At 43.9% G+C, this 16,919-nt stretch overlaps 1 pseudogene; it reads left to right on the top strand.

Annotated features, from left to right (window-relative positions):
• Positions 1–500: 500 nt before the first annotated feature.
• The window catches only part of LOC101288777 (peptidyl-prolyl cis-trans isomerase G-like), a 48,332-nt pseudogene continuing 31,913 nt past the window's right edge, over positions 501–16,919 (top strand).

Below are 16,919 nucleotides of genomic sequence, written 5' to 3'. Positions count from 1 at the left end.
AGAGTTAACATGGGAGGTGGGTGGATGTTTGGTGGCCACGCATGGAATGTCAGTGGGACTCTGGTACCTTACGTCTCTGAGAAGTCCTACCAGGGACCAAGCCTCAAGGTAGCAAACCCGACAACCTCCTCCAGGCCTTCGCACTCCGATCCACCCTCCACCCAGCCAGCCCCTGAATGGCTTGTCCGGGCTGCACACATTTCACTGCACATTGCTCTACTGAAAACCCGATCGATGGCTCCCGTTCTCCAAGCACAAGTCCTCAACATGGCACACGAGGCCCCGACCCCTCTGGCCCACAGTCTCCCCAGCCTCATCGGCCTCTAATATCTCTGGCACTTTAGCCTCCAACTGCACTGATCTGCTTGTTCATCTCTTCACTCTGATGGGAGGGTCTTTCCATTTTTCTCACCTGAGTTTAGTCCTCTTCCTCCTTCCAGAGTTAGCTCAAGTAACACCAACTCCTCCAAAGCACCTTCTGTAGACGCCCCCAGGGCTGCATGGTGCCCTTGCCCTTGGCTCAAACACCACACAGGGCGAAAACCCGCAAAACGGCTCTAACCACGTGGTGTTGCAATGATGTGCTAGCCATGCACCCCCGTCTCCAGAACTGTGCAATTCTGGATGGCACAGGACTGAGGCAGGTGCTCAAGCGGTGTTTGTGGAACTGCTGGAATGCATTCTCAACCCTTCCTCAGCAGCGGGAGGGGCTGCTTTCTGCTCTAGGAGGCAGATAGTGGTTTTCCACTCAAGAACTGAACTTCCTCCGTCAGTTGTCTTTTTCCCCAGGAACCCTCCCATCCCATTGGCCTGAGTGATCTTCTGGGATCCCTTCCAGTCCTAAAGTGTATGATTCACCGCTGGAAATAGCATTTGAGGAGCAGAAGAGAGCTGGTCCCACTGATCAGATTGGTGGAGAATCTGAGCTTCCTGTTATAGGAAGTCAGATTGGATCGCTGGGAACAGCCCCGTATTTTGGATGTACGGGGTTCTGAGTAAATCATACAAGCTGCCCATGGTCTGCAACCTCCCCATCTTCTTTCCCCCAAGAAAAACATTTTCATTTTTTGCGGACATTTCTAAAGTGGTTTTTTTTTTTTTCTTCTCAGTTTCTGGCTGATTTGCCAAGGTGGAAATGTCCTGGTGTTCTCTGAATGAGCAGGGAGGTCAATAGAGTCAGGCCATTTGGAATGACATTACCATGGCTATTAAGGAAGGCTCCCATTTCTTGAGGGCTCACTTTACTAGCTATCATTTTAAGTATAATAATGTATTATTAATTATCATATGTAATTCAATGTTTACAACATCCTATGAGGTACACGCACCACTATCATCCCCATTTCACAGATGAGGAAACTGAAGTGTAGAAAGATTAGGTGGCTTGCCTAAGGCCGTGAAGCTGCTCAGTGACCAAGCCAGGATTCAAAGGCAGGCAGTCTGGTCTCCCAGACCCTCAGCCACCATCCTATACTGCCAGTCTTCTCCAGCCTGTGCAGGAAGAAGGAGGGAGAGAGGCCAGTTTGGAAAGGGGCATCCACGCTGGTGGGACCCTCTCTCCATTGCCACCAAGGCTGCTGGCCTCCAAAGACCAAACCTGGCTCAGTTCTATCGACCCAGGGCTCTTTAAACCATCCTAAATACTGATTATGGTCAGTAAAATGCCTGCTATTAATCTATCACGTTACAGCTCTCAGAACGCATCAGCAGCCTTATTTCATTAGAGACGGACAATGGCTCTGTGAGGGAGGCATATTAACTCCGTTTTCTAGGAGGAGAGGGTGAGGTTCAGCAAAGCTAAGTGGCCACTCAAATGCCCCAAACAAGTGAACAGAGAGCTGGGACTCACTCCTGGCGTACCTGTCTATGGACTCAGGACCCGCATCGCAGTTTCTTCCCTGGGAGCGTGGGCTCTCAATTTCTGGAGAATCTCTAGTGAAAACAGCTCTGAGGCAGCTTGTCCTTAGTCTCCATTCCCTGCTGTCCCCATTTCCAGCCCCTGCCCAGAGGGCCATGCAGGTCAGAGGATGGAGAGAACTGCCTCCGTGCCTAGGATGACTTTTCACCCCTCTCCCCACCCCCAATCTGTGCCCACTTCCTTTCCTCCAAACACCCCCTTTTCATTTTGCCTAGAAATGTTTGAGGTTTGATAGGCTCTGCCTCTGAGTCACTAACTAACCCCAGCTGGTGGCCAGGGCAACCCTGCTGCTTTCCACAGCGCAGGCTCATTGCTTTCATGGGCCGTCATTCCCCACTTCGCATCAGAGTCCTTCTTGGGTCCTTGGACTTTCAGGGACATTAGAGCCTGCAGTGCTGGCCAAGGTCAGGCCCGCACTTCACCACCCTTCCCCTTAGAAACGGTGCTGGGAGGAGAGAAGGTCGTGTTTCTAGTCTTCCTCTCTCGGGGTAGATGTTGATTAAGCACCACTACTTGGTCATTCAAACAGTTACGGAAAGCTCGCTCCAGGAAGAAAAAAATTCCCCGTTTCTCTTTCCTGGAATCCCTGAGACCCCCAGCAAATCACTCCTCCCAGAAATCCAGTCACTCTCTCTTACTCACATGGAGACCTGGGCGGTTGCAGCGTGGTCAGTGGAGTTGGGCCATTTGGAATGACGTTATTATGACTGATAAGGAGAGCTTACATTTTTTTTGAGAGCTCACTTTGTTAGCTAAGATTCACTGAGCTCCTACTCTTACAAGATGTCACTTTTCTTTTCTTTCCTTTTTTTTTTTTTTTTTGGCCACACCGCCCAGTATGCGGAACTTCCCCAACCGGGGATCAAACCCACATACCCTGCAGTGGAAACTCGGAACCTTAACCACTGGACCACCAGGGAAGCCCCAAGATATCATTTTAAGTATAATAGATGTATAAATCATTCAATATGCACAATCTTATGAAGTAAGCACCATTATCCTTCCTATTTTATAGTTAAAGAAACTGAGGCATAGCAAGGTACCTGCCAAAGGCCATGAAGCTAGTGTGAATAAGAGAAGCCAGGAGCTAAGATCAATCCCTGCTCCATCCCTAGACTCCCCAAGCAGGTGGGCAGATCCATCCACTCATCTCTTCGGGTACCTGCTAAGTTCAGGGCATACAAAGAAAATAAGGTTTAGGCCCCGGCCTCTGTAAGTTCAATGCCTGATAGTGAAGACAGACATGTAAGTTATAGCACAATGAAACAAGTGCTAAGAGAGGGTAGGTAGGAAGTGTGTGGGAACAGAATGGGGAATTCACTGAGACAGAAGGGTGTTACACAGGGGAGGTTGCATGTACCAAAGTTCAGAGCCTTGAAAGAGGCCTTCCTTCCTGGGGCACTGCACTGTGACCCACAGCCCTGCTGGACCTCCTGTGAGTGGGGCGGGTGGCACATACCCACCAAACAGCTGGCTCAGCCACTGAGCTTCCCAGCCACTGGCCAAACACCCAGGTGGCCCTTTCTGTAGAGATTCAGGGTTGGGTGATGGGACGAATCACCAGGGATGTTTCATGACAGTATGAGTCCTGCTTTCTGGGCCCTCTTAACACATGCTGTGGTTTTCTGATATTTTCCATATGTCACAAAATTTACGAGTCTCTCAGAGCAGCCAGAAAGCTCAGAGGCAAATGGTGATGTATGTGGACCTTCTGACTCCTCCAAGACATGATTCTTCAATTGTGTCTCTTAAAGTGATTTAATACTAAATCTTAGGCTGGAACAAATAGAAAATGCAAATCTGCCTTCCTTCTTTAAGGATTTTGCATTCTTTGATAGTTTCAAAGCAATCATGCAGAGAAACAACATATTTTAACAAATATAACTCGTTGGAAAGCGTAGATGCTTTGACAGATTAGAAAGCCAACCAAGTCACACACTTTCTTGTCAACCCTTGATTCCAGCTGGCAAGCATTTAAAATAGTATTTCAAGAAGGTTTAACATTCATGATTACATTGTTTGATTATTGCACTTTCTAGATAATGGTTTTTCAAAATTGTATCTTGCAGCTAAAAATTAAATAGCTACTTCTGGGTATGCACGACATTCTTTAATAAAGTGAGACCCAACGTAATATTCTCAGAGGTTGAGCAGTAATATAGAAGAGATTTACTGTAGTCCGAATGAGTGAGATCACTGATCCTATAGGATTCTTATTATTTTCTCAGGCTAAACTCCAGAGAATGCTGGGAACGGAGCCACAAGCTCCATTCACATCTTCCAGGATCCTGCATGGGCTTTTCTCTCCCACATGGGTACCTGAAGAATTCTTGGGGCCTTTTGGCTGTGTGCTGGGAAAATGCCTCCTAAGAGAAGGCTGTGGACAGAGCTGTTTATTTGTGTCCACTGTAAAAACATACCTCTGATTTTTAGGGCAGTGAAATAGTATGTTTGATACTATAATGGTGAATACACATCACTCTACACCTTTCAAAACCTATAGAATATACAACACCAAGAGTGAACCGTAATGTAAACCATGGACTTTGGGTGATAAGGATGTGGAATGCGAGGTTCATCAATTAGAACAAATGCATCAGTCTGGTGGGGAAGGTTGATAATGGGGGAAGCTATGCAGGTGTGGGGACACTAGGTATATGGAAACTGCACGTGCTTTCTGCTTAACTTTGCTATGAACCTAAAACGGGACTTAAAAAAAAAAAGACCCTCTGGACAGCTCAGCACAATACGCAGACCTTCCCAGCCAATGCCAGCAGCCCTGGCCCTGCCAACCCTCCGTGTCCTCAGATTGCTCCTTCCAGCTCCGCTATATTTTGTGCCAGATCCGAACCCTGGACTTTGTTTCTTGCTTGTCCCTCAGGACCCAGATGTTCGATCAATGTCTGCAGTGGAGATTCCGGTGTGCACCAGGCAGTGGCTTACACTTGGGCTTAAGCTTGGCTCTGACCCGGTCTTCAAGCATCTACCTAGAAGAGGCCCCAGGTGAGTCTGGGTACAATAGGAGGTCTGATGGGCTTTTTCATATGAAATATTGATTTGATTAAAAATATTATTTACAAATGTCCTGGTTGGTAGGTCCATCCCATGTTCATACATCAGGTCGAAATAAACAGACGCACCTGAGGATGAAATCCGTGAGTGTTGGCAGCACCTTCCTCCCTAGGCTAGCCTGCTTCCTGCACTCAGCCTAGGCTGGATTAAGCGGGTAACAGACAACTCTAAGAATCTCAGTGGCTTAACACAATGAGAGCTAGGCTCCAACCACACGAAGTTCAATGTGAATGTCACTGGTCAGGTGACTCTGTGTCATGAGTTCAAGGGTCCAGCTCTGACCTCTCGGAGTCCATTGCTCCAGGCACAGAGATGGTGAAGCCAGGGACCACGGAAGAGCTTGCTGGGCATTTTAGGGGCCAGGCCCTAAAATGGCATTTACACCCGTGTATCTGCCACACACAGTAAGGGAGCCACTTCCACCGGGGATGATTTTGAAACTAAAAGGTCATTTTCATTCTTCCTAAAATTTTTATATCCCATCTACTAGGCCTTTCTTCTTCTATATCCATAGTCATTAAACCAGAGACCCTTGGACACAAGTGTTCTGAGTAGCTCACCTCCTGACCCGAGTCACAGGACAGCCCTATGTGTTAGGACAGGCAGCTCACAGTGGACAGCCTTTTTGCTTTTCAAGAAAGGGATAATACAAGAAGTGCAACTAGACTCAGCAAGGATTCTATACGGGAAACTAGTAAGAAAGATAAATCCATCCTATTTTTCTGGGACCCAATCTTAAGTTTGAAAAACATCATTCTCTTCCTAATTGGGAATATATGGTTAGATCTAAAGCACTTGATAGTTTTCTATTCATTATCTGCAAATATTTGTCACTGAAAATCTGTTGTGCTAAGTTGTCCTAAAAAAGTTTTATTAATGAACTCTATTAAGTTTAGAGAATATGCAAATTTCCCCCTTTGTCACTTCAGGTAATCATACCTTCATTCAAAGGAATATTCTCATTAGAGAATTTCAAGGTAGAGTCCACAGAAGAGGAGGGTTGGGTGTGTGTGTTCTCACACATGTGCACTGTGGTACCTGCCAAAGTCCAAACCCTGTTAATGCTGATAGTTTCAAATATGCTATGATGATAATGCCTTTATTTGTGTACTTGGGGTATTCCCTCACTGCACCCACTTCCCCGAGAACCAGGAAATAAGATTGCCCTTTGAGAACCAAGATCAACATCAAAGAGAAGCAAAGTCACTCAAAGGAGACAAAATGTCTCAGGAGTCTGTAGAGCCCCGCTAGCAATTCAGAGAAGGTGTGACATATACAAAGGAAGAATATGTCCATTAGAAGAGCAGCTAGTCAGCCCTGGAAGTCTAGAAAAAGAAAATCTGGGGCATGTGCTGATGGCATAAGCAAAGGGTCTCGAATACTAGGGCAGAGGAATTGGGACTGGTCCCCAAAACGATGAAATAGTTACATTTGTCTTCAGTGTCCTTCTATTTTCTCCTTTTCCCCTATTTCAACTGTTTTTAAGACCCCTTTTCCTCCATTTCCTCCAGATGGCCAATACTGTGCTACCTTGCTTTTTTTCCAAAAACCAAGCTTTTCAGATGAAATAGGAAACCATGGAAAGGAACCTTACCCTATAGAAGTCATGATTCTGGAATATACTTTATTATTATTTTTTTAACATCTTTAATGGAGTATAATTGCTTTACAATGGTGTGTTAGTTTCTGCTTTATAACAAAGTAAATCAGCTATATGTATACATATATCCCCATATCTCCTCCCTCTTGCATCTCCTTCCCACCCTCCCTATCCCACCCCTCTAGGTGGTCACAAAGCATGGAGCTGATCTCCCTGTGCTATGTGGCTGCTTCCCACTAGCTATCTATTTTACATTTAGTAGTATATATAAATTCATGCCACTCTCTCACTTTGTCCCAGCTTACCCTTCCCCCTCCCCATGTCCTCAAGTCCATTCTCTACGTCTGCGTCTTTATTCCTATCCTGCCCTTAGGTTCATCAGAACCATTTTTTTTTTAGATTCCATATATATGTGTTAGCATACGGTATTTGTTTTTCTCTTTCTGACTTACATCACTCTGTATGACAGACACTAGGTCCATCCACCTCACTATAAATAACTTAATTTCATTTCTTTTTATGGCTGGCTAATATTCCATTGTATATAGGTGCCACATCTTCTTTCTCCATTCATCTGTTGATGGACACTTAGGTTGCTTCCATGTCCTGGCTATTATAAATAGAGATGCAATGAACATCATGGTATATGACTCTTTTTGAATTATGGTTTTCTCAGGGTATATGGAATATACTTAATTATTGATTCTTAATTTTAAATGCCTATCATATATGCTCAAATATAAGATGAGGATTTTTTTTCCTAAAAAAATTATCCCTTGGTAGGAATTCGCTGGCAGTCCAGGACCCTGTGTGTTCACTGTAGAGGGCCCGGGTTCAATACTTGGTCCAGGGATCAAGATTCTGCAAGCTGCATGGTGGTGCAACAAAAGAAAGAAAGAAAGAAAGAAAGTAAGAAAGAAAGAAAGGGAGGGAGGGAGGGAGGAAGAAAGGAAGGAAGGAAGGAAGGAAGGAAGGAAGGAAGAAAGAAAGAAAGAAAGAAAGAAAGAAAGAAAGAAAGAAAGAAAGAAAGAAAGAAGAAAGAAAGAAAGAAAGAAAGAAAGAAAGAAAGAAAGAAAGAAAGAAAGAAAGAAAGAAAGAAAGAAAGAAAGAAAGAAAATGATCCCGTGGTAATGAGAAAGAAGCCTTATATATAAGACCCCAAAAAGGCTCTCATGCAGCTGCTCTCTCAGTTACTTTACTGTGAATAGCAAATAGCAAAGTGCTGTTTGGGGAAGATTCATCCAGGTTAAAGGAGATCCAGACCAACGAACGGAGTCACTGGGCCCCCTTGGCAAAGACATCCTTAATATGAAGATGAACACAGAGGGTTGAGGCCAGCTGAGTTCTAATGTTCTAACTAGCCCTGGTTAGCTTTCGATGGAAGCATCAGTTTATATTAGTTTGCTTTCACTAAACATCCAGGTCATTTAGCACTGCTGTTCTGATTCCATAACCCTCCCTCTACCCGCAGGCAATCTTCTGATGAATATGTAGTGTCTGCCTTCAGAAAAAGAATGTACTACTCGTGTAGACTTTTTTTTTTTTTGTGGTACGCGGGCCTCTCATTGTTGTGGCCTCTCCCGTTGCGGAGCACAGGCTGCGGACACGCAGGCTCAGCGGCCATGGCTCACGGGCCCAACCCCTCCGCGGCATGTGGGATCTTCCCGGACCGGGGCACGAACCCATGTCCCCTGCATCGGCAGGCGGACTCTCAACCACTGCACCACCAGGGAAGCCCTCGTGTAGACTTTTGAGCATTTTGGTCCCTATGAGAGTTACTTCTTGTTGCCAATTAGTACCCTGGTATATCGCTTTTATTCTTCAGCCTCACTACTTGGCTAATGAATCTTTATCTAGAATAATAAAAAAAAAATGGATCTGCTCCTGGCGGGTTGTTAAAGTTCTGATTCCACAAGGCTGAAATCTAGACCAGCCCCCGGACAACCCACAAAGGTAGTGGTGGCCACAAGTCAAGGCTTCCCTGCAGATGGACTGATGATCTTGTTTTTCAAGAAAACATTTTGACTTGTTGGGTGAGTGAAAGAGAGCGTTTTTTTTGTTTGTTTGTTTGTGTTTTTGGTCATATGATAGATACTTTCTGTTTCAAATTATAAGTTTTCAATCCCCATCTCTGCACAGCTCTAGGCTGCTTCTCTTTAGTGCACCAGGAATGAATTTTGCATGTAACACCCAAAATTTCTATATTACTGGCAATTTTGGAGGAAACAAACTTATCAGTTCTTATTAACAATTTCTGAAAAAGAAATCACAGTGTACTCACAGCTCAGTATAAGAGCTGAGCTGATGTAAGCTACGTCCTCCAGATCTGAAAACAAAGACTGCAGCGGATAAGGTTGACAACCAATACTTTCTCCTTTTTGGTGTAAAGCCCCCTCCCCAAGCTTTCTAGGGCATGTGCTTTTTGGCAGGCTTCCATGTGCACATGCATGCATACATGAGTATACTTCTGAAATAAAGCTTTGATGGGTTCTTGAGTCTGCTGTCGTTTTTTTTTCTTTGACAACTCTACACATGTTAAGTTAGCTTTCTCTAACCAAGGGAGGCCAGTTTAGGACGTGGGTTTTAAATAAAAATTGAAAACATCAGGAGCCACTGCCTTCGTAGGAACTTGGGAAATGAGAAAGTTTCTTAGGCAGTTTTGTGGGATAAGAAAGCAGATGTCCGGTCATATGTAATAAAACAAACTAAGTGGATAATTCTGAAGGGACTGCTTATAACTCCCTAAAATATGCTCACATGGCACCCTGTCCTCTCATAACATTTTTCCATGGTTGCAGTTAACCAATTATGGAATTGTTGGGTTAATGTCTATATTCTTGCAACATCTCAAGTTTTAAGAAGGCAGGGACTATGTCTGGCTTTTTTTCCCTCTGAAAACTCAGCACCTACTACAGTGTCCTGCACTGTAAAGATGGAAGATGGTTGGTAAGTATTAGATGACTTGTTAATATACCATCCAAGGGACTATGTCTTTCATCTTTGAACCACTAGTGCCTAGCAGAGTGCCTAGCACAGCAGGCACCCAGGCATCAGCTGTGAAAGGGAGGACGGAAGGAAGGAAGGAAGGGAGGAAGGAAGGAAGGGAGGAAGGAAGGAGGGAAGGGAGGAAGCAAGGAAGGAAGGGAGGAAGGAAGGAAAGAAGGGAGGGAGGAAGGAAGGGAGGGAGAGGTCACCACCATCCCATGAACTCAGTGCAGTTAGACTTCAGGTTTCCTGATTAATATCATCAAAGGGAAAATCTTCTTCTGTTAGCAAAAGATATGAAAAATAAACAGAATGCCATCTAATTTAATTTGAGATGCAAAGAAAGTGACTAACGAGGCATTTCTGTATTTGGGTAGGAGGAGGATTCTCTAATTGCTACCTGGAAATGGCTTTAGTTACTTTGGTGACTGTTATAGTCTTGTGAGAATAATCTCCTCTTAATAAGGACAATTACTTAGATTTATTACTCCTCTGTGGTCTTGTTAAAGATCTAAGAAGAATCCTATTTAAATGAAAGGAACAATAGGAGCTTTTTAACAGGGAACAAGGTTTAATTAAAACCCGAGCACCGGATTGCTGCCTCTGTGCCTGGGTGGAAAAACTGGGTTAAAGGAGAAAAACCAGGGTAAATAATGGCACCTACTTCACCTACTTTTGGGGAAGAAGGTCCATTTTGAATGAAAAGGCCTCAAAAGGGTATGTGTATTCAGATTACACAAAACATGCCTTTTTTGAAAGTGGCCTTTGGAATCAAGTCCTCCCACTTAGTTTAATGAAATATCCTTTAGAATTGAGATAATGAGCTCGATTACCTGCCGGCGTGTCTGATCCAAGAGGCAGAGCTGGATGACTGATGTGAATCACTGTAATAATATGCAGTGGTATTTAAAGTACTTTATAATGTTCCCAGTGAGGACCCAGCATGCTTTCAAAGAAATACATTGTACCAGAGTCCCATCCCACAAGTAGAGAAGCTTAGGGTTCTTCCTGCTTGAGTAATAATAGCAAGAGCTCTTTAGAAACCCCCAAAGCTCTGACCCTGGGGAAATGTCATTAAAAATAATTGATATTCTAGAAGGTAACAAAAATAATGGAATGAAACAAAACAAGTGTGGTAACCCATCAGATGGGGGCCTAATAGGCTGCCGGGTGTACGCTGCCACAGATTGACAGCTTCTCAGCTGTTCACGTGGCTCTTTCCATGTTGGAGTGGCGCATATAAATACAGCTGTCTGCTGTTTGTAGCATTATTCTGCCCTAAATAAATAACCAAGAGCAGTCATTTAGATGCATTTTGGGTGACAATGGCACATGCGAACTCATGTCATCTAACCTAAGCCAGAAGTATTTCCACATTAAATTATATGATTGAAAACAATGAAGGCATAAACATGGGGTGGGGTGGAGGTGGGGAGGCTCTTTCTTGGCTTACGGGGTATGTTCTGATTTTATGTCACCCTAGTGGTCAACAAATGTCATACCAAGAACAGATGAGCACTAAATGAATCTCTTCTTGTGATGATTATAACAAGACTGTAAAATGGAAAACAGTAAATATAACTCATCCTTATTAAGACTCTCTGGTATTTGTTTCCAGCTAGAGCTCCTATAACAAGAGAGTAAACAATACCTGGTCTCTTGTGATTGCTAATTAAAATGCAATAAATTATGGAATCAATTTAAATTCTGGATCAGCTCTACAGTGGGTTCAACAAACCTCCTAAATTTTATTTTCCCCTTGGGGTCTGTCTTCCAGAACCTTGGGCAGGGCGGGGATGTGCATGTGCGTGATCTCTCTTTTGTTTGCTATTTAATTGCTGGTGGCTTCTTTCAAGGAAAGATAGCCAATAGCAGGACAAATTTCGGGATCCCTGCACACATTTTCTCTGCCTCTGAGTCACCTCTTTGCTTTTGGCTTGTTATTTAGATCAGGATAAGACCTGGGGTTGCTGCCCAAAGAAGTTCAGTGGCAGTGGCCTTGGCAAGACCCCTAGAGTGACCAAGTAGCCTGGCTTGCCCACAGTCTTGTCTGGGCCCAGCAAGAGCAATAGGGTCTAAGTCGCACCCTTATGTGTTTAATGCAGGAAGGCAAAGTGTTTGTCATCAAGGCCAACAGGAGAGGAGACTAGTGTCTCTCAAGAGAGGAATATAGAGATATGATATAGATATAGATATGTAGATACAGTTATAGATATAGGTACAGTTATATAGATGTGGTATCCTAAGCCAGAAATATTTCTATATTATATTATTTAAAACAATGAAGGAGAAAGGATATATATCTCTATCTATATATCTATACCTATATCTATACCTATATATTCCTCTCTATATCTATCTATATAGCTAGTTATATATAATATATAGTTATATAATATATAATATTATCTAGTATAGCTATATAACATAGATAATAATACTTATGAATTACATGCAATAATTACTAAAATATGTAGTTATTAAGATATTATCTATATAACAATATCTACCTATTTATCTACATATATTTCTAGTTTTGTTCTGAAGCTATCTGAAATCTAGTAGAACTCTGCAAGAAAAGAAAATATTCTAAGGAAGATTCCATCTTGGAAAAACAAAGTTACTTTGACCAGATGTGGCAGTGGCCCTTTCAAACTGCCAGAGAGAGGACAGGAATAGCTTGCTGTAACTTATGATACTAATCCCAGACATTGGAGTGAATGGAAACCCTTGGAGGGCTTTGCTGACCACTCCTGATCTGCACCAGCACCAGCGAGGGGCAGGTGAAGCGTGAAGAGGAGTGTGTATATGTGTTCCAGCCAGAATACAGTGCAGCTAGGATTGCCTGCTAGGCTGAGATGGAGACACAGTTTCAGGTAACGTCACAATTTATATCACAGCAGATACACAACCCAAGTCTGCTCTTTCCCTGTGTAGAAGATGTCTAGTTCTTTGCTGCCTCCTTCAGACAAACAATATCAGCAGTTTCATCTCTTGCTACCTGAGACGCAAGCTTGACATAATAAAAGACATGCCACTTTCCTGGCTGCTACTCAACTGTAACTCAGGAGAATTAACTTCCATCCCATTTGAATGCATGAAGTGCTCCCATCCAGCCAGTACTTAGTAAATTTGTATTGGTTATTCTTGAGGCAAAGGACATTTTCACCTTCTAGATAGGCCATATGGTCTCTTTCAAAGTCATCATGATGTAGAGGAATAAACATAGACTTCAGAGTAAGTCAGTGTTGGGTTCAAACCTCTGTTTTGTCTTTTATTAACTGCATATTCTTTAGCAAGTTTTTTTGCCTTATGTATAAAATGAGGTTAATAATGCCTACTACCTACTCAGGGCTATTATATAGCTTAAGCAAGTTCTTATATGTAAAATGCCTACAACATCTAGGCATTAAATAAATGTTGGTTAAAACAATTTAAAATTTGGTTTTGTCTATTAACTTTATTTTTATACCTATATATCACTTTGTATATTAAAAAACCCTAAGTATAACCATCTCTCATGCCTTTTGCCCAGGTTATTTTCTTAAGGAATAGCATGATAAGATAATTTAAAAAGCAAAGGATGGTTTTTCTTTTCTTGGAGAGCACACATACATTTGCGCACACATGCAGAGACAGGTGGGTGACTTTCCAAAGTTCCTCAAGCTTTGGGTCGTCATCATAATTAAAAAGGGGATGTGACCAAAGTGAGGAAATAATGCACAGCACATCATGAGAGATGTATTCCTCCGTGATCTGTAACAGATGCTTTCTGAAGAGCCTGGCAGAAGCCGGGTGCAGGCCCAGCTGCCTGTCGGTCAAGATGACCAAAGTCTGTGTTCATGTGTTAGAAGAAAACTAAAAGCCAGAACCCAGCAATCACTTGCTCTGAGCCAACTTTGTGGTAGCTGCTATTGAACATTTAATAATTATTAGTTTCATTCCGCCCTGGAATCTCTGACAGGAAGACTGTTGGCAGAGCTGTAAACAATAACTAAAAAAGACTGCATCTCTAGAGAGAATAACCAGGCCACTAAAGGGGTCTCTTCTCTCTGTCCTTCTAATTGCCCTTGTATTTTAGATATGACAGAGTCCCATGCAATAAGTCTTTTCTGTTCATCCTCATCCTTGGGTGGGTAGTAAATCAAACTCCATCTTCTCATTTCTTTCTTCTGCTGGGTGACTTTTTTGCATCTGGTGTAGCTCAAAGACCATGCAGTCCTGGAGAGCCAGTGCCAAGTCGTTGGTCAGGAAGAGGAGTCCAGACAATGTGGGCAAGAGGGTGGAAACCCCAGGCGGTTGAAAGGCTGTGGTCAGACCACTGTCCTCAGATAGGAGAAGGCCCCCAGAAAAATTGTTGGAAAATAAATGATTCCAAGTGCTAGAAGAGGACAAGGGAATCCTTTTTATCACAGAAGGCATCAATCTTATAGACATAAAGGAATTAAAAAAGAAAAAGGCCACAAAGAAGAAAGTTGACTTTAACTCTTTAAAAATTAAAAATAAGGAACGCAAAACACTGGCCTTAAAAAGTCTGGCGTCATTTATGGCTGGTTAAGGCGGTGGACATGAGAGAAAGGATATATTGACAGAAATGTGACGGATTATGAAAGATGAGCTTTGTGGCTTCCCTGGTGGCGCAGTGGTTGAGAGTCCGCCTGCCGATGCAGGGGACACGGGGTCGTGCCCCGGTCCGGGAAGATCCCACATGCTGCGGAGCGGCTGGGCCCGTGAGCCACGGCCACTGGGCCTGCGCGTCCGGAGCCTGTGCTCCGCAACGGGAGAGGCCACAGCAGTGAGAGGCCCGCGTACCGAAAAAAAAAAAAAAAAGATGAGCTTGGTTCAGGCACACACTGGGCAATCCTTCGAGTCCCAAATGCGTCTTTACTTTTAGGATCTTGAAGAAGGCGAGAGCGCAGCGCGTGCGTGAATCAGCAGAAGGAATCTTTGTAAGGTTGGTGTTTCCAAAGCAGGGCAGGTGTTAGAGGAGCCCCAGCTCAGACAGACGCCTAGGGAACACGCAGTCAACCGGTCCAGCAGGAAAAGAGCCCCGACCGGAGGCTGAGATGGAACGAATACAACCTGCCCAGCCCAGGGTAAAAGTTGAAAAGAGCTGGGACGAAGGGAGCTAGGGAGCAAGGAAGACACTCCCGGCCACGCCCCTCCCCATGCGCATGCGCACGCGCACTCACATCCACCCCTCCCCCTCGAGCCTTGGGACAAGCAGTCGGGGTCTCCGCCCAGCTTCATCCCTGTTTACCTCTTTCCCCAAGAGAGGCCCGAAACTCAGCGATCATTCCTCATGCCCTGGACACTTCATGCACATTAAGTCCAGTACATCACATTTTCTGACCCCGTCTCCCACCTTTCCTTTTCTCCTGAAGCTCTTCCTCTGTGCTCCCTGGAATTCAGTCAGTTGGCAGCAATATCCCTCTATTCGATCCTCCACTTCTTTTCTGAATGCTCCTTACTTCGTGCTGACACTTGCTCTTCTGAGGCATTGCTTCTCCTGTGGCTCTATGTGGTAGTGGCTCCCCGGCTCCAAATCAACTGATCCTTTCCCCCTTTCACTGACCCTCAAACCCCTCATGTCCTCTTTTCCCAGCTTAAGTCCGTGGTGGGTCATAACAATTACTCCCAAATTTAAATCTGGACTTCTCTCCTGAGCTCCAGTCACATATCCATTTGTCTATTTGACATCTCCACTTGGATGTTTAATGGGCTTCTCAATCTCTAACTGGTCCAAAATCAAGCTCAGAATCTTCCCATCTGCTCCTCCTGCAGTCTCCTCTGTTTTAATAAATAGTGACCCTTTCTTCTAATTGCTCAGGTCAAGAAACTTGTTGCCATCTTTAGGTCCTTCTCCTCCCACATTTATTGAGATATAATTGACATGTAACAGTGTGTAAGTTAAAGGTATACAACGTGATGATTTGATAAATGTATATATTAGGAAATGATTACACATCCATCACCTTACACAGTTACCTTTTTCTTTTGGGGCGAGAACTTTTAAGTTCTACTCTCTCAGCAACTTTCAAGTATATAACACGGTATTGTTAACATAGTCACCATACTGTACATTAGCACAACCAGAACTTACTCATTTTGTAACTGGAAGTTTGTACCCTTTGACCACCTTCTCCCATTTCCCCCACTCTTCTGCCTGGGCAACCACCTATCTACTCTCTGTTTCTATGAGTTTGATTTGTCTTTCAGAGTCCACGTATAATGGAGATCATACAGTATTTGTCTTCATCTGTCCTGTTTCACTTAGCATAATGCCCTCAAGTTCCACCCATGTTGTTGCAAATGGCAGAATTTCCTTCTTTCTCATGGCTGACTAATATTCCATTATGTCTGAAAATATACCAAATTTTCTTTATCCATTCATTTATTGGTGGGCATTTAGATTGTTTCCATGTCTTGGTGATTGTAAATAATGCTGCAATAAACACAGGGGTACAGATATCGTTTCAAGATAGTGATTTCATTTCCCTCGGATATCTACCTAGAAGTGGAATAGCTGGATCACATGGCAGTTCTATTTTTAATTTCTTGAAGAATTTCCATACTGTTTTCTAGAGTGGCTGCACCAATTTACGTTCCCACCAACAGTGCACAAGTTTCCCTTTTCTTCACATCCTTGCCAACACTTGTTACTTCTTGACTTTCTGATGATAGCCATTCTGACAGGTGTGTGGTGATAGGTCATTGTGGTTTCGATTTGCATTTCCCTGATGATTAGTGATATTGAGCACCTTTTCATGTACCTGTTGGCCTTTTGTACATCCTCTTTGGAAAAAATGTCTATTGACGTTCTTTGGGTCCTTTCTTTCTATCTCATAATCTGTCAACAAATCCTGTTGGCTCTACCTTAAAAATACATCCTGGATTTGATCACTTCTCACCATCTCCACCATCACAGACTGGTCCAGGCCACCATCATTTCTTGCCTAGATTCTGCTGTAGCCTCCTAATTATTCTCCCTTGCTCTCCTTCAGCTCATTCCCCACACTGCACCCAGCATGACCCTGCTAAAACTAAGACATGCTGGGCCACCCCTCAGCTCAGAACCCCACTATGACTTCCCACATGGTGCAGAGCAAAGCCAGGGCCTTACTAGGCCCTGCAAGACATACCCGGTCTCTTCCCAGCCTGCCCCACTCCGACCTCATCTCCTGCTTTTCCCTCCTGCATCGGCTTCTGCCTTCTGCCACTGCGGCCTCCCCACTCTTCCTCAGGCTCCAGGAGTGAGCTTCTACCTCAGGCTTTTGCACTTGCCTTTTCTCCCTGGCTCAGTTCAGACCTTCTCAAAGAGCCCCTGCCCTGGCTGGTCCATTA

This window comes from Orcinus orca, chromosome 1 (assembly GCF_937001465.1).
Source record: "Orcinus orca chromosome 1, mOrcOrc1.1, whole genome shotgun sequence".
Taxonomy (NCBI): Eukaryota; Metazoa; Chordata; class Mammalia; order Artiodactyla; family Delphinidae; genus Orcinus; species Orcinus orca.
Note: the sequence above shows the minus strand (reverse complement) of the source record. Positions and strands in the feature narration are given on the sequence as shown.